The 15,790-nt window shown below is 38.6% G+C and overlaps 1 pseudogene; it reads right to left on the reverse strand.

The window, feature by feature from the left end:
- LOC138870303 (3-hydroxyisobutyryl-CoA hydrolase-like protein 5) overlaps positions 1-15,404 on the reverse strand; it is a 76,931-nt pseudogene extending 61,527 nt beyond the window's left edge.
- Positions 15,405-15,790: the final 386 nt, after the last annotated feature.

The raw sequence follows: 15,790 nt of genomic DNA on the forward strand, positions 1-15,790 counted from the left end.
ATATCAATAAGGAATCGGGAATCAACAAATGCACGGCATCACCCTTCGTGATTTTACTCTCGTCCTCACCAAAACAATCATATAATAAAAATGTGCACGGCATCACCCTTCGTGCTTTTACTCTCTTTCCTCACCATTTAATCAATAAAATCGGCATGGAATGGTACATCATGCGACACGGCATCACCCTTCGTGCTTTAACACTCTTCCTCACCCAAACAACAATCACAAACAAAGGGACAAGGGAGTAGACAAATAATGGTAGAAATACCGACAAGGGAATACAATTAAGCAGCTAAATCCCGGCAAGGGAACACAATTAAGCACTTAAATCCCGGCAAGGGAACACAATTACGCAATTAAATCCCGGCAAGGGAATAATATCAATGTTCTCAGCTTCCCGGCAATGGAGATAATCAACAAAACAACAAACATCCCGGCAAGGGAGCAATTTAATAATTCTTTCTCTTTCTTTCACTTTCACTTCTCATCTCACTTTACCACCTGAGCCAACGCTCCATAGGGGTTCAATCATCTTGTATACTTTCACAATTCGTATTATAACTCGAGCCAACACTCCTTGAAGTGCAGAGATCAAAATTTCTTTCACATGCTTGTTACAATATATAGAAAATCATCATTAAGGCATGGAAGATACAACAAAATCAGAATATCCGCAATATAAGGACTCGCGGTTATACTAGACACCAACGTATAGATACTCGTCATCATGCCTATACGTCATACTCGACAATTAGCATGTAGCAAATAAGACTAAACTCCTAATCCTTCAAGCTAAGGTTAGACCAAACACTTACCTCAAAGCTTTGAGCACTACTCAAGCCTCAATTATAGCTTTACCCCTTGATTCCACCACCAATATGCTCGAATCTAGTCACAAGTTACTTAATTACATCAATAAGTGCTAAATGAATCAATCCCAATGCATGAAAATGAGTTTTCCCAAAGTTTTACTTAAAAAGTCAAAATCACCCCCGGGCCCACGTGGTCGAAACCCGAGGTTCGGACCAAAACTTGTTTACCCATTCCCCACGAATTCAAATGTATAATTTGTTTTGAAATCGGACCCCAAATTGAGGTCCAAATCCACAATTTTTAGAAAAACCTAGGTTCTACCCAAAACACCCATTTCCCCCCATGAAAATCTTTGATTTTAAGTTGAAATCATATTAAAAGATGTTAAGGAGTGAAGAAAATGAGTTAGAAATCACTTACCAATCGTTTTGGAGAAGAAATGTTATTTAGAAAAATCACCTCTTATGTTTTGGGGTTTTGAAAAGTGTAAAAATAACTAAAATTCACGTGTATTTATACCCTTCTGAAGCCCCTGTGCGGACCGCGCTAAGCCGACCGTGGCCACACAGCACCCACCGCGGACCGCGCAAAGCTGACAGTGGCCGCGCTGGCCCTTCCTAAAGACCTGTGGACCTTTACCCCGCGCGGACCGCACTAAGCCGACCGCGACCGCACAGCACCCACTGCGGACCGCGCAAAGGCGACCGCGGCCGCACGCGATTCCTCGTGGGTCGCGCTAAAGGATTTAGAGGCCTGTAATATTTTTCCTGAACCTGCAACATCTGATCTTCTAAGCCTACGGCATCCTAGAACCTACTCGAAACTCGCCCGATCCCTCGAAGCTCTAACCCAAGTATGCACACTACTTCAAAAACACTCTACGAACATATTCGTGTGGTCAAATCATCAATATAACATCATAAACATCGAATCAAGCCTCAAGATCAATGGAATTTCTCAGATTTCCCTTTTAAACATCAATTCCCCAATTTGGGTCCGGATCACGTCAAACGACGTCCGTTTTTAACCAAACTTTATAGGAGTGATTTCAAACATCTATAAGACTTGTACCGGTCGCCGGAACCAAAATACGGGCCCGATACCATAGTCTTCTAACCAAATTTCATTTCCAATTTCCTTAATTACTTCAAGAACACAATTTCACTCAAAAATTCATTCCTCGGGCTTGGGACCTCGGAATCCGATTCTGGGCATACGCCCAAGTCCCATATTTTCCTACGGACCCTCTAAGACCGTCAAATCACGGGTCCGGGTCCGTTTACCCAAAATGTTGACCGAAGTCAAATTTTCTTTTTCTTTTTAATATCAAAACTTAGCATTTTTCATAGAATTTCATATTTAAGCTTTTTGGCTACGCGCCCGGACTGCCATACAAATCGAGGCAACCTTAAATGAGGTTTTCAAGGCCTCGGAGGCACAGAATTCAATTAGAAACCGGTGATGACCCTTTGGGTCGTCACATGAAACAGTTTTACATGGATGGAGCACATCCATAAAGTACTCCGATGATTGTTCGATCACTTGATGTGAATAAGGACCCGTTTCGACCTCAAGAAAAGAATGAAGAGCTTCTTGGTCCTGAAGTACCATATCTTAGTGCAACTGGTGCACTAATGTATCTTGCTAACACTGCAAGGCCTGACATAACTTTTTCGGTTAATGTCTTAGCAAGATATAGCTCTGCTCCAATAAGGAGACACTGGAATGAGATCAAATAGATATTGCAATATCTAAAAGGGACTATCGATATGGGCTTATTTTATGGCAATAATTGCAATTCCGATCTTGTTGGTTATGCCGATGTTGGGTAGTTATCTAACCCGCATAAGGCTCAATCTCAAACAGGTTATGTGTTTACATGTGGCGGCACTTCCATATCTTGGCGATCGATTAAGTAATCAATTGTGGCTACTTCTTCTAATCATGCTGAGATAATTGCTATTCATGAAGCAAGTCGAGAATGTATTTGGTTGAGGTCTATAATACATCTTATCCGAGACAAATGTGGTTTGAAGTGTGACAAACTACCCACAATTTTGTATGAAGACAATACAGCATGCATAGCCCAATTGAAGGGAGGATTCATAAAAGGAGATAAGACAAAGCACATTTCACCAAAGTTATTTTTTACACATGATCTTCAAAATAATGGTGATATCAATGTGCAACAGATTCGTTTAAGTGATAATATGGTTGATTTGTTCACCAACCAACATCAACATTCAAGAAACTGGTGTACAAAATTGGGATGTGAAGGCTCAAGGATGTGAGTTGATGCTCTCATTGGGGGGAGTTAATACGCGTTGTACTCTTTTTCTCTTACAAGGTTTTGTCCCACTGGGTTTTCCTTGTAAGTTTTTTAACGAGGCAACCAAAAGGCATATTTCTAAACATGTGTACTCTTTTTCCTTCACTAGGATTTTTTTTCCCGTTGGGTTTTTTCCTAATAAGGTTTTAATGGGGCACATTATCTATGGACATCCAAGGGGGAGTGTTATGATAAATATCACATTATGTTGGATGTCTACTCTTCTTCCATGATCTTCATCTCAAATGTTTAATGACATATTTTGTATGTTCAATGACATATTCCATGACATATTTTCTTCACTTTTTATGCCTATATAAAGTCCTTGTAATAGATAGGAAAATACATACAATTGAAGAAGAAATAAGAATCTCTCTTCCTCTCTTTCTCTCTATATCTCTTAATTTATTTTTGCCTGTTCTATATTATTATTTTGGGTTATATTTTATAATAGTAACTGGATTTTTCTACCAATAAAATCACTAAACTTTATCCACTAACTATATATGACAGTCCGTCAACAAACCTATCCATCAAGGTAACATTAATGTTGTAGTGGATAAGTTTACTATTATTATAATGCGTAAAGTTATAAAACAAATATGACAAAAAATAATTTCGTGACCTTACAATTATAATGGGTAAGGTTTAGTTCCTTTGATGTGATAAATAATAATTTTGTGACGCTACTATCATAATAGATAATATTCAATTACCTAGTATGATAAAAAAAATATTTTACGACTTTACTATTATGGTAAATAAAGTATAACCATACGTGAAATTAACCTAATCTATGATCTCTCCATTTTTTTCCATATCATATACTACTAATTATTGAATTGTAGAGGAGCAACACACAATTTGTACCTGTGGTTTCTTGTATGTATGAATGTGTTAGCACAGCCAATACATTCTATAAATGCCTTCAATGAAAGAATCCCCTAAGAAATACAGTCAATAATTTAATAGTTTTAGATTATACAACTAAACATATTTTGTCACCCCAAAAAACTGAAAAAAAGAAGATAGTTGCTTGTCTTTCTGCCATCATAAAAATATTTCAAGTTCCCACCAGCAGAAAAAGCTCGGCCAGCTCTCTATATATTTTGCATTACATAAAACCCAATATTAAAAAAGGCTAAATATGACAATTTGAAAATTTCAAACTCAGTTGTAGATAAAAAAAAACTTGATATTAGTTAAGTAAAGAAGGGTAAAGCGATGTACCCATTAGAAACTGAGTTTCAAATCGTAAATCACTAATCTCTGACTAAAAAGGCAGCCTGGTGCACGAAGCATCCTGCATTCATGTCAGGTTAGGGGAAGGGCCACACCCCAAGAGGTGTGATGTAGGCAGCCTTTCCTGATGCAAGCATCAGTGGCTAATTCTACGGGTTAAACCCGTGACCTATAGGTCACACAGAGACAACGTTACCATTACTCCAAGGCTCCCCTTCATAAATCACTAACTTCTAACTGATTATAGAAAAAGAAAAAGAAAAAAAATAATTAAAGATGTAACGACCCGACCGGTTGAATTAAAGTGCATTTTGGAGGAATTTCATAAGTTTGATTGAAGTGCATTTCAGGGTTATCAATGTCCATTTGGGATTCTGAGTCTGATAATAGCTCTGTATGGTGATTGTGGAGTTGGGAGCGCGATCGGAAGTGAATTCGGAGGTTTGTAGTCATTTTGAAGTCAATTGGCTAAAGATAGAAATTTGAAGGTTTTTGAGAAGTTTGACCTAGAGTTTGACTTTTTGATATCGGGGTCGGATTCTAATTCTGAAAGTTGGAGCAGGTCCATAATGTCAAATATGACTTGTGTGCAAAATTTGAGGTCAATCGGACGTGATTTGACGGGTTTCAACATTGAATGTAGAAGTTTGAAATTTCAAAGTTCATAAAGTTTGGATTGGAGTACGATTCATGATTTCGACGTTGTTTGATATGATTTAAAGACTCGGCTAAGTTCGTATTGTATTTTGGGACATGTTGGTATAATTGGTTAAAGTCCCGAGGTTTCAGGTGGATTTCAGAAGGCTAACGGATCGATTTCGGAAATTTGAAGCTGCTAAAAATTTGCTGCTTTTTCTGCTGCAGCTGTTGTTTTGGACAACAATGGTGTAATCGAGGAGGCTATTTTGGAAGCTTATATCTCGAAATATATAAGGAATCTGAAACTGTGAAAAATATAAAAGTTGTTGTCCTGCATTCTAGTTTCCAGAAAGTTAAACCATTCATGATTTGGACATTTTATTAGAAAGTTATGATCGATTGAAGATGACTGGTGGAGCAGTTTCGACAGAATTTTCTGATGCATGGAGCCGACTTTAGAAGCTCATATCTCGAAATATATAAAGAGCTATATGGTGTACAACCTATCAAATGAAAGATCTTCGAGTCTAGGTTCTAAATCTTCAGATCGTTTGTCATTTGGATATTTTCACAAGAAGTTATGGGCGTTTTAACAGAAGGTGTACAACAGGGGAAACTGGTAATAGGATGTACAACCTGCACAACGCAAGATACAACTCGATGAAGCCTGGGCAGATTGTTTTAAACACGAGTTTTGGCCCATTTCTTTCATTTATTTCATTTGCCTTGGACGATTTTGGAGAGCTCAGGGAGGGATTTTCACCAAGCAACACTAGGTAAGTGATTTCTTCCTATTTTTGAGTTAAATATGTGATCTCACATGGATTTAGACATGAAAAAATAGTATAAATTTGGGATTTTTGGGAAGACCTAGAATTTGGAATTTTGAACTTTTACCTTGAATTTGAGCATGAAAATTTGAGCAAATTGTATATTTGAGTTAGTAAAGCTATGGGTAGAATTTATCTTCAAGAAATTTCGAAATCCGGGCACGTGGGCCCGAGGGCATTTTGGTCAACTTTTCGAGCGGAGTTGGGAACTTATATAATTTGAACTGTTACAAGTATTAGATTGAATTTTTATTGGTTTGCCCACTATTTGAATAGTTTTGGGGCATTGTACATCAATTGGAGTCGTTGGAAGGGCTTGGAAGCCGGTTATGGAAATTTCGGAGCGAGGTGAGTCTCCTTTCTAACCTTGTAAGAGGGAATTATCCCCATAGGTGATATAATTGGTTATGTGCTCCTATGTGTGGGGGCTACGTACACACAAGGTGACGAGAGTCCGTGCGTAGCTACTATTATATGTAAGTCCGGGTAGTCTACGACTCAAAAGCATGCTATACTTAGAATATCTGTAATCTTGTTGGTAGTTGAATTGCTTAAATCATATCGAATTGGTAAATGAATTTCTAAAAGGATTAAACTTCATTTTCTTAAATCTCTAAAAGAGAATTGGCTTTTATTTGGATAAACGTTTCCCGATAAATTCTTAATTTGTTGTTTGAGCATGTATTTCTATGTGTACCTGCGTCGCATGTATGATTCGCGAGCGGGGTAATAGATATATCCATGGTTCGCGCCGTTCGACCCTCGGCAGTGCACATTTTATATATGTTGGATCGGGCCGTACGACCTCAGCATGATTTGTGCATGCTTGTATTGCTTGCCTTGAGAGTTATTGATATTGATATTTTCTCTCCCCGACTTGAGATAATTGTTAATTAATGGATTATGAATCCGGAGACTTTTTAATAAAAAGGAACTCTTACCTGTTTCGTGACTTATTTGAGTTTAATGTTGTTCTTAATAAATCCGTGATTCATCGCATTAATAATATTATTATTGGACTACTAGCAAGTGTCGAAGTCGACCTCTCATCTCTACTTCTTCGAGATTAGAAGGGATACTCATTGGATACACGTTGTTTTCGTACTCATATTACACTTGCTGTACATTTTTGTTGCATAGGTTCATATGTGTCTAGTGGCTTAGTGGCATAGTGGCATGATTGATATGGAGACTTGTGTGAGCTGCAATTATCGAGATAACCCACAGCCAACAGAGTCTCCTTCAGAGTATTGTACTGTATTTTGATTTTTGTCCACTTGTATTCCGGACACTTACTGTATTTTACGTCATTCCCTAGTAAATGCTCATGCACTTGTGACATTGGGTTCTGGGATGATTATGGGGTATCTTGTATTAACTACTTAACATTCATATTTGATTTGAAACGATTATCTTTTACTGGTAAAATTGAAGGAAACTCATAGTTTTTAAAATTATTAAAACGAGAATTTAATTAAGTATTTTGGTTGGCTTGCCTGATAGCGGTGTCTGACGCCATCACGATCCTTAGTGGATTTTGGGTCGTGACAATATGGTATCAGATCACTAGGTTCCCTTAGGTCTCACAAGTCATGAGCGAGTCTATGAGAGTCTTGCGGATCGGTACGGATATGTTTGTACTTATCTTCGAGAGGCTACAGGGCTGTTAGAATCACTTCCCTTCTTGATTCCTCATCATGTGGTTTGATTCCTTTGAGGCTTATGCCCATGTTTCCTTCCTACTCAATCTTATGCGACGTGAAGCGCTTATTATAAATCGGGAATTGAGGAATTGTAATAGTACTACAGATGTGGTGCGGGATGTTTCTCCCTGCATAGTTGTTTGGGATATTGTCTTCACCTTGTAGAAGGTCGTTTTGTCGTTTCAGCTAAGTATCAGTATTACCTAAGGTTTTGAGATCTGGCATCAATGTTATGATGATTCGTGCGTTGCTATCGCCTAGTATTGATGTGATGGTAGGATACTTACCAATATGTTCGGGCAGTGAATGACCTAAAAGGAAGCCTACTATTGCATGATTCAAAGACTCGGTATTTCATTCCCGGTGGAGGAAAGGCAACCAGACTATAATTGTTCAGGATTGAGTCGATGTTTCTAATGTCAACGGCTCGGGAAAACATGATCTTCGAAAAAGTATAAAGTTAGTAGCAGTCCATTAGTTCAAGTGCTACCGAGATATATATATTGATCTAAGGCAAAAACTAGGCAGCAAAGGATGGGGAAGGACATGTGGGAAGTGTCATGCAGTGGTTAAATGTCTAGAAGGCCAAGTGTAAGAAGCGGAAGTCGAATAGTTGCTTAAAGAAGAGGGTCCGGCCAAAGTGGGAGAGTGGCAGAGCAGCACATGGATTCAGTGGCAGGATAACTACACCCTTGAGGACAGTTAGAGTGATTTGGGAATTTTTAGTGGACGGTGATTGGGTCTACGAGCTTAATTTGAAATATTGGCTAGCATAACGGTGGGAGATTCGATATAACGGAAAGGATCTGCTTGATATAAAGAAGGATACAACATAATTTCGAATTGGAAGATATTATCGCACATTTAGTTAATGTCCACGAGGAGTGAATGGACTTGTGCAACTGGTGGATGAGCACGAGCTCAGGATGGATTATTGGTGTCGTAGTAATTGTACCCCATGCTGCGATGTTGGAAGATATCGGTGTGTAGTCTCCAAATTTGGGGGATGTCTTCTATGAGCAGATTAGCGATCGCGTGGTTGGCAAAGCTTCGGCGAAGTATTCTATTAACTATCTGGTAAGAGGTCTAATGTGTGAATGTTGTTAGAGATTCAGAGTGTTCATAAAATGCTAAAGGAAGGATTTCGAGGAATTTGGCGGTTTAATTGCGCAAGGTCATGTCAATAAGAGATAAAGAACCTTGGTGGTTTCCAAAGTTGTGTAATAGTGGCTTCAAGCTAAGTGGGAGAGTCCCACCGCCTACGGTTGGATTGTCTGATCGCCTATTTGTGAGATATATAGTTATTAGCATATTGATGGGCTATTTCAGCTACGGGAAAAGAATAAAAGTGGTAATTTGAGCAAAAGAATTGTTAAAGTTGTGCTATGGTTGGCCTTATTGGCTCATGTTCAGACTTGGGGAAGGATTCAGGATTTATGCCTTGTATAGATGCGGGTTTCAAAGGAAGTGATTTTGTCGGGTGCTTCGTCGAGAGGGTATTCATGTGCTAGAAGATTCATGGAGTTGATTATATTCGGGGCCAAGTCAGAGTGGGTGGCTCTCAACAACGGTCCTAGTAGATTCAAAGGTTAAAGTGTGGTGCCTAATGATTTCGAGCCTACAAGTATGGTTAAGAATCAAGCTTTCGTAGCAGCTTATGAGAAGAGGCCCAGAATGTTCTATGATGTTTTGACTTGCAGTACAACATTTGGGAGGAAAATGAGAAAGGACTTTGGATTCTTAGAGGGATTATCAGAATGGGCATACCAGTTGAGGATGAGAATATGCGCACAAGGGAGGTATGAAACGGTTCATGGGATTTGAGACAGCATGGTCTCGTGATTCAGGGTCACTCGGGATGAGTGCGGATGGAGTGTACTATGTGTTGAATGGTGTTATTATTATTTCTAAGGCAATCAAGGATAAATTGAAAGAAGATAGATCGGTTAGCCATAGTTAGGCTGGCATATTGGTGGTAGTGATTAGTTCCTTCAGTGTGGTCCAGATATGCAAGCGAATTGTGACGGTACGTGCGAGGCTTGTCGGCCACCATAATTGATGTTATTCAGAAGTATTCTACTGTTATGGACTATTATGTGTAGGTAGATCCCGAAAGGGCTATAGTGGCTTAGACCACTACTTAGAGATTTGCATATTCTACGATTATGAGAATTCAACTGTGTTGCTATAGTTCTTCTGAAGTGAGTTAAGTAAAAAAAATTATATGATGAAGTGTTAATCTATTTGTGGTTCCGGAGTTATGATGAAAAATCGTGTTCTATCGCATATTGGCATGTTGGGTGCAGTGAGTGTATGGAATTTGAAGTAAGGATCAAGGTTGTAGTTCGGTTTTGACAAGGATGTTACAAGCTCGGATGAGCAGGAAGGGAGTTTCGATGTTTAAAGTAAGTTAGTATTGTCTTCCACGTCACCTGAGATCGGTGCTTTGTGAAAAACTCTTTGCATCCTGGTTAAGGATTCTTTATCGCTTATCAGCGATAGTGCGGCCGGTGGTTTGGATGTACAGACTTGTTATCTGTTACGGAAGGATGTGGGAGTGTGTCCCACGGGAAGGTCGTATAAGTGTGACATGTAGTCACTTGATTGATTGAAGAGTTAAACCAAGTATGAAGATTGTAGTGATGTCGTTAAACTGAGAATTGATGCCTGAAGGGCACTCGGTTTATTGGGTTGTGGACTGTGGAGGATTACTCCGGTCATGATGGTAGTTCTCGTGTGTTATAAGAAAAAGGGGAGTTATTATGGACCTTTGGAAGGTTATTATCTTAGTTCAGTGTGGTTTTGAATCCGCTTGAGGTATGTGGATGGATCTAAATGTGAATATGGGCTCTATATTAGGCCAGATGTGTTTATTTCAGCGATGCGCTCCTCATGGAAAAGTAACTGGGGTACTATTTCGTCGTCGGTTATTTCATGTAATGATATATTGCACCGTATGAGTTGTGAGATGGCTTGGTGAATTTCTTATGTGTTGAGGTTCCGCGTAGAGATGATGTTATATGAGCTAGATGGTCTTAAGATTCAGATCATATATCGCACCTTAGTTGTGCTTGAGTTTGTAGCTTATGACGCTATATGTCTCACCAGGGATAATATTATGCACTTAGCATGCTTGTGACCGACGTTCGACATTTTGTTGTAATGAGCAATCTGGCTCGGTGTGTATCTCCTTATGTGAATTTTATGTGTGGATCGGGTGGCACGCCGCCATGGGTATGTTGTTTGGATCGGGTTGCACGCCGCAATAGTGTGATATTGAGTACAGTTCCCTATATCTGTTTTATGTGTTTTGTTTCCCATTTTCCTGAAGAAAACTCCTATTTACTGTGTGCCCGCATCGCATGTATGATTCGCGAGCGGGGTGTCTGTTTAATCATGTTGACCGCATTGCATGTATGAGTGGCGAGCGGGGTAATTGGATTTCATTTTCAAGGTTCGTTTTCCTTTTGTATCGCATTCAAATTGGTAGCCCATTGGCACATTGTGGCTTATTGCCTGAGCAGTTCGTATTGGGTGAGACGAGATCATTGGATTTAGGATCATTGCAATCTGATTATATGAAGTATATTAAGGAGCAAAGACCACTATTTGGTTTAGAATGAGGTGATGGTTCTTGTCAGGAGTATAGACCAAATGATTTTATGATTCGGCAGTTGGTTATGAAACTCTACACATCTCTTCCGTCGTGGAGGTATTGTAAGAATTAGAGCAAGACCTATGTATGTCATGAGGTGCAATGGGAGCATTAGATTCGTAGAATTTCGACTATTATGCTCAGAGAAAGTTATTGTGGTTCAGTGAATAAAGTGGTGCAAGGTGTGAATTCAGCAAGGGTATGCAGTCATGTTTTGGTACATCGTGTGGTGATTGATACGGTGTTCGTATGTTGGAAACAGTCCTGGCAGAGATTTTTGGATGTTGGAATTGGGCTCTAAGGCTTATTTGCCTAAGTAAAAAAGGGTATATTCAGATTGATCGAGCTAGGGTGCCCAGCTGAGTTGTGGTAGCACGGGTAGGTGGTCGAGGTGTTAAATAGTGATTTCGGGCAACCCTAGCGTCGTTCTTAGCACGCTCGAGGATGAACGTATTTTTAAGTGGGAGAGAATGTAACGACCCGACCGATCATTTTGAGCTCTAGCGCGTCGTTCAGTAGTTTGAGGCCATGAGCAACTTTACTTCATGTATTATGACTTGTGCGCACGGTCGGAATTGAATTCCAGAAAGTTTAGAGTTGATTTGGAAAGAGAATTCTCATTTCGGAAGCTTTAAGTTGAAAGAACTAGCTAAGATTGGATTTTTGGGTAAATGACCTCGGAATCGGGATTTGAATGTTCCAGCAGGTTCGTATGATGATTTTGGACTTGGGCGTATGTCCGGATCGAATTTTGGAAGACCCGGGAATGCTTTGGTGCCTATTGTGGAAGTTAGCATTTTGGAGGAATTTCAAAAGTCTGGGTTGAAGTGCATTTCAGGGTTATCAATGTCTGTTTGGGATTCTGAGTCTGGGAATAGCTCCTTATGGTGATTCTGGAGATGGGAACGCGATCGGAAATGAATTCGGAGGTCTGTATGTCATTTGGCTAAAGATAGAAATTTGAAGGTTTTTGAGAAGTTTGACCGAGAGTTTGACTTTTTGATATCGGGGTCGGATTCTAATTTCGAAAGTTGGAGCAGCTCCATAATGTCGAATATGACTTGTGTGCAAAGTTTGGATTGGAGTACGATTCATGATTTCGACGTTGTTTGATGTGATTTAAAGCCTCGGCTAAGTTCGTATTATATTTTGGGACATGTTGGTATAATTTGTTGAAGTCCCGAGGGTCTCGGGTGGATTTTGGAAGGCTAACGGATTGATTTCGGAAATTTGAAGCTGCTGAAAATCTGCTGCAGCTGCTGTTTTGGACAGTAATAGTGCAATCGAGGAGGCTATTTTGGAAGCTTATATCTCGAAATTTATAAGGAATATGAAAATTTGCAAAACAAAAAAGTTGTTGTCCTTGCATTCTAGTTTCCAGAAAGTTAAACCATTCATGATTTGGACGTTTTATCAGAAAGTTATGATTAATTGAAGATGGTTGGTGGAGCAGTTTCGACAGAATTTTCTGATGCATGGAGCCGACTTTAGAAGCTCTTATTTCGTAATATATAAAGCATTATATGGTGTACAACCTATCAAATGGAATATCTTCAAGTCTAGGTTCTAAAGCTTCAAACCGTTTGTCATTTGGATATTTCCACAAGGAGTTATGTGCATTTTAACAGAAGGTGTGGAAAATGGTAATTGGCTGTACAACCTGCACAGAGCAAGGTACAACTCGATGAAGCCTGGGCAGATTGTTTTAAACACGAGTTTTGGCCCATTTCTTTCATTTGGCTTGGACGATTTTGGAGAGTTCAAGGAGGGATTTTTACCAAGCAACACTAGGTAAGTGATTTCTTCCTATTTTTGAGTTAAATATGTGATCTTACATGGATTTAGACATGAAAAATTAGTATAAATTTGAAATTTTTGGGGAAGACCTAGAATTTGGAATTTTGGACTTTTACCTTGAATTTGAGCATGAAAATTTGAGCAAATTGTATATTTGATTTAGTAAAGCTATGGGTAGAATTTATCTTCGAGAAATTTCGGAATCCGAGCATGTGGGCCCGAGGGCATTTTGGTCAACTTTTCGAGCGGAGTTGGGAACTTATATAATTTGAATTGTTACAATTATTAGAGTGATCTTTTTATTGGTTTGCCTGTTATTTGAATAATTTGGGGCGTGTGCATCAATTGGAGTCGTTGGAAGGGCTTGGAAGCCGGTTATGGAAATTTCGGAGCAAGGTGAGTCTCCTTTCTAAACTTGTAAGAGGTAATTGTCCTCATAGGTGATATAATTGATCATGTGCTCCTATTTGTGGAGGCTACGTATGCACGAGGTGACGAGAGTCCGTGCGTAACAACTATTATGTGTAAGCCCGAGTAGTCTAGGACCCAAAAAGCATGCTATACTTGGAATATCTGTAATCTTGTTGGCAGTTGAATTGCCTAAATCTTATCAAATTGGTAAATGAATTTCTAAAAGGATTAAACTTCATTTTCTTAAATCGCTAAAAGAGAATCGGTTTTTATTTGGATAAACGTTCCCCAATAAATTCTTAATTTGTTGTTTGAGCATGTATTTCTATGTGTACCTACGTCGCATGTATGATTCTTGAGCAGGGTGTTTGTTTATTTATGTTGACTGCGTCGCATGTATGATTCACGAGCGGGGTAATAGATGCATCTATGGTTCGCGTCGTTCGACTCTCGGCAGTACACATTTTACATTTATGTTGGATCGGGCCGAACGACCTCGGCATGATTTGCACATGCATGTATTGCTTGCCTTGAGAGTTATTGATATTGATATTTGCTTTCCCCGACTTGAGATAATTTTTAATTAATGGATTATGAATACGGAGACTTTTAATAAAAAGGAACTCTTACCTGTTTCGTGACTTATTTGAATTTACTATTGTTCTTAATAAATTCGTGATTCATCGCATTAATAATATTACTATTGGACTACTAGCAAGTGTCGAAGTTGACCTCTCATCTCTACTTCTTCGAGATTAGAAGGGATACTCATTGGGTACACGTTGTTTTCTTACTCATACTACACTTGTTGTGCATTTTTGTTGCACATGTTTTATATGTGGCTCGTGGCATAGCGGCATGATTGATATGGAGACTTGGGTGAGCTGCAATTATCGAGACGACCCGCAACCAGTAGAGTCTCCTTCAGAGTATTGTACTGTATTTTCATTTCTGTCCATTTGTATTTCGGACAATCACTGTATTTTACGTAATTCCCTAGTAAATGTTCATGCACTTGTGACACCGGGGTCTGGGATGATTATGGGATATCTTGTATTAACTGCTTAACATTCATATTCGATTTGAAACGATTATCTTTTACTGGTAAAATTGAATGAAAATCATAGTTTTTAAATTTATTAAAACGAGAATTTGATTAAGTATTTTGTTTGGCTTGTCTGACAATGGTGTCTGACGCCATCACGATCCTTAGTGGTTTTTGGGTCGTGACAAAAAAAATACTTACCTCGATGATAATAAGTTGTGCATTGTCATCTTTCTCAATTTTCTCGAGTTTTTGTCCTAGAACCAATGCCTTGTACACGGAAATTAAAATGTGTTTTTGTGAATGGGAAAGACGCCATTTAAAACAATTCTTGAATTAAATAATCAGATTTAAGTTCCTTCTTGCTATTTTGTAAAACTTACCACTTTTATAGAGATGACATTTAACTGGTTAGGAAGATTTAAAGTGAGCACTCTGACATGACCAACTTCCTCAGCAATAACAACCTGGTGAAAAGTTACTTGTCTTTAGTCATGCTATATAAGTTGAATATTTATTATAGTGCACACGAACATCTTAGATATATTTCACCTATGGTCACCTATTTTGTTCACTAATAAACTTACAAAATATTTTTTTTTTCATATTAAAGTAACAAAAATTTTCCATGACGATGATATGAATTGAGTTTGAAAAAAGAAGAAGTGATAATTTATATTGCCGAGCATAACTTTATTTGGGGTTGAAGCGTAATTATTATTGTTGTAAAGTATCAAACTTTTATCTATATTAAAAAAATATTTTTGCCTGCTGAAATATATTACTTTATCATTTAAAAGTTTAAGTTGTTAAAGAAATCACAAAATTACTTACTTAATTATATTTTCAACATACTGGGTTATAGTTATCCCTTGTATTGATTATAAAAGGATTTTCAATGGGGTTTATATATGACGTCTTAGACCATTCCACCCATCACCTTAAGAATTTGGTTGGATGCTCAAATGTTTTCACATAGTATCAGAATCAAACTTTTGTGCATTGCAACTTTGCATAATTGATTTCTCTTTATTTATCGCTCTCGGCTTCTCTCTCTTAATTCAAGCCATCGAGTCATAACCTCGATTTGCGTGCGCAGTCCAGTCGCGTAGCCGGAAAGCTTATATATGAAAATCTATGAAAAATGATAAAGTTTGATTATAAAATGAATTAATTTGACTTCGGTCAATGTTTTGGGTAAACGGAGACGGACCCGTGATTTGACGGTCCTGGAAGGTCCGTAGAAAAATATGGGACTTGGGGATATGCCCGGAATCGAATTCCGAGGTCCCAAGCCCGAGAAATGAATTTTTGAAAGAAATT

The sequence above is a fragment of the Nicotiana sylvestris genome, chromosome 6, assembly GCF_000393655.2.
Source record: "Nicotiana sylvestris chromosome 6, ASM39365v2, whole genome shotgun sequence".
In the NCBI taxonomy this organism is placed as follows: Eukaryota; Viridiplantae; Streptophyta; class Magnoliopsida; order Solanales; family Solanaceae; genus Nicotiana; species Nicotiana sylvestris.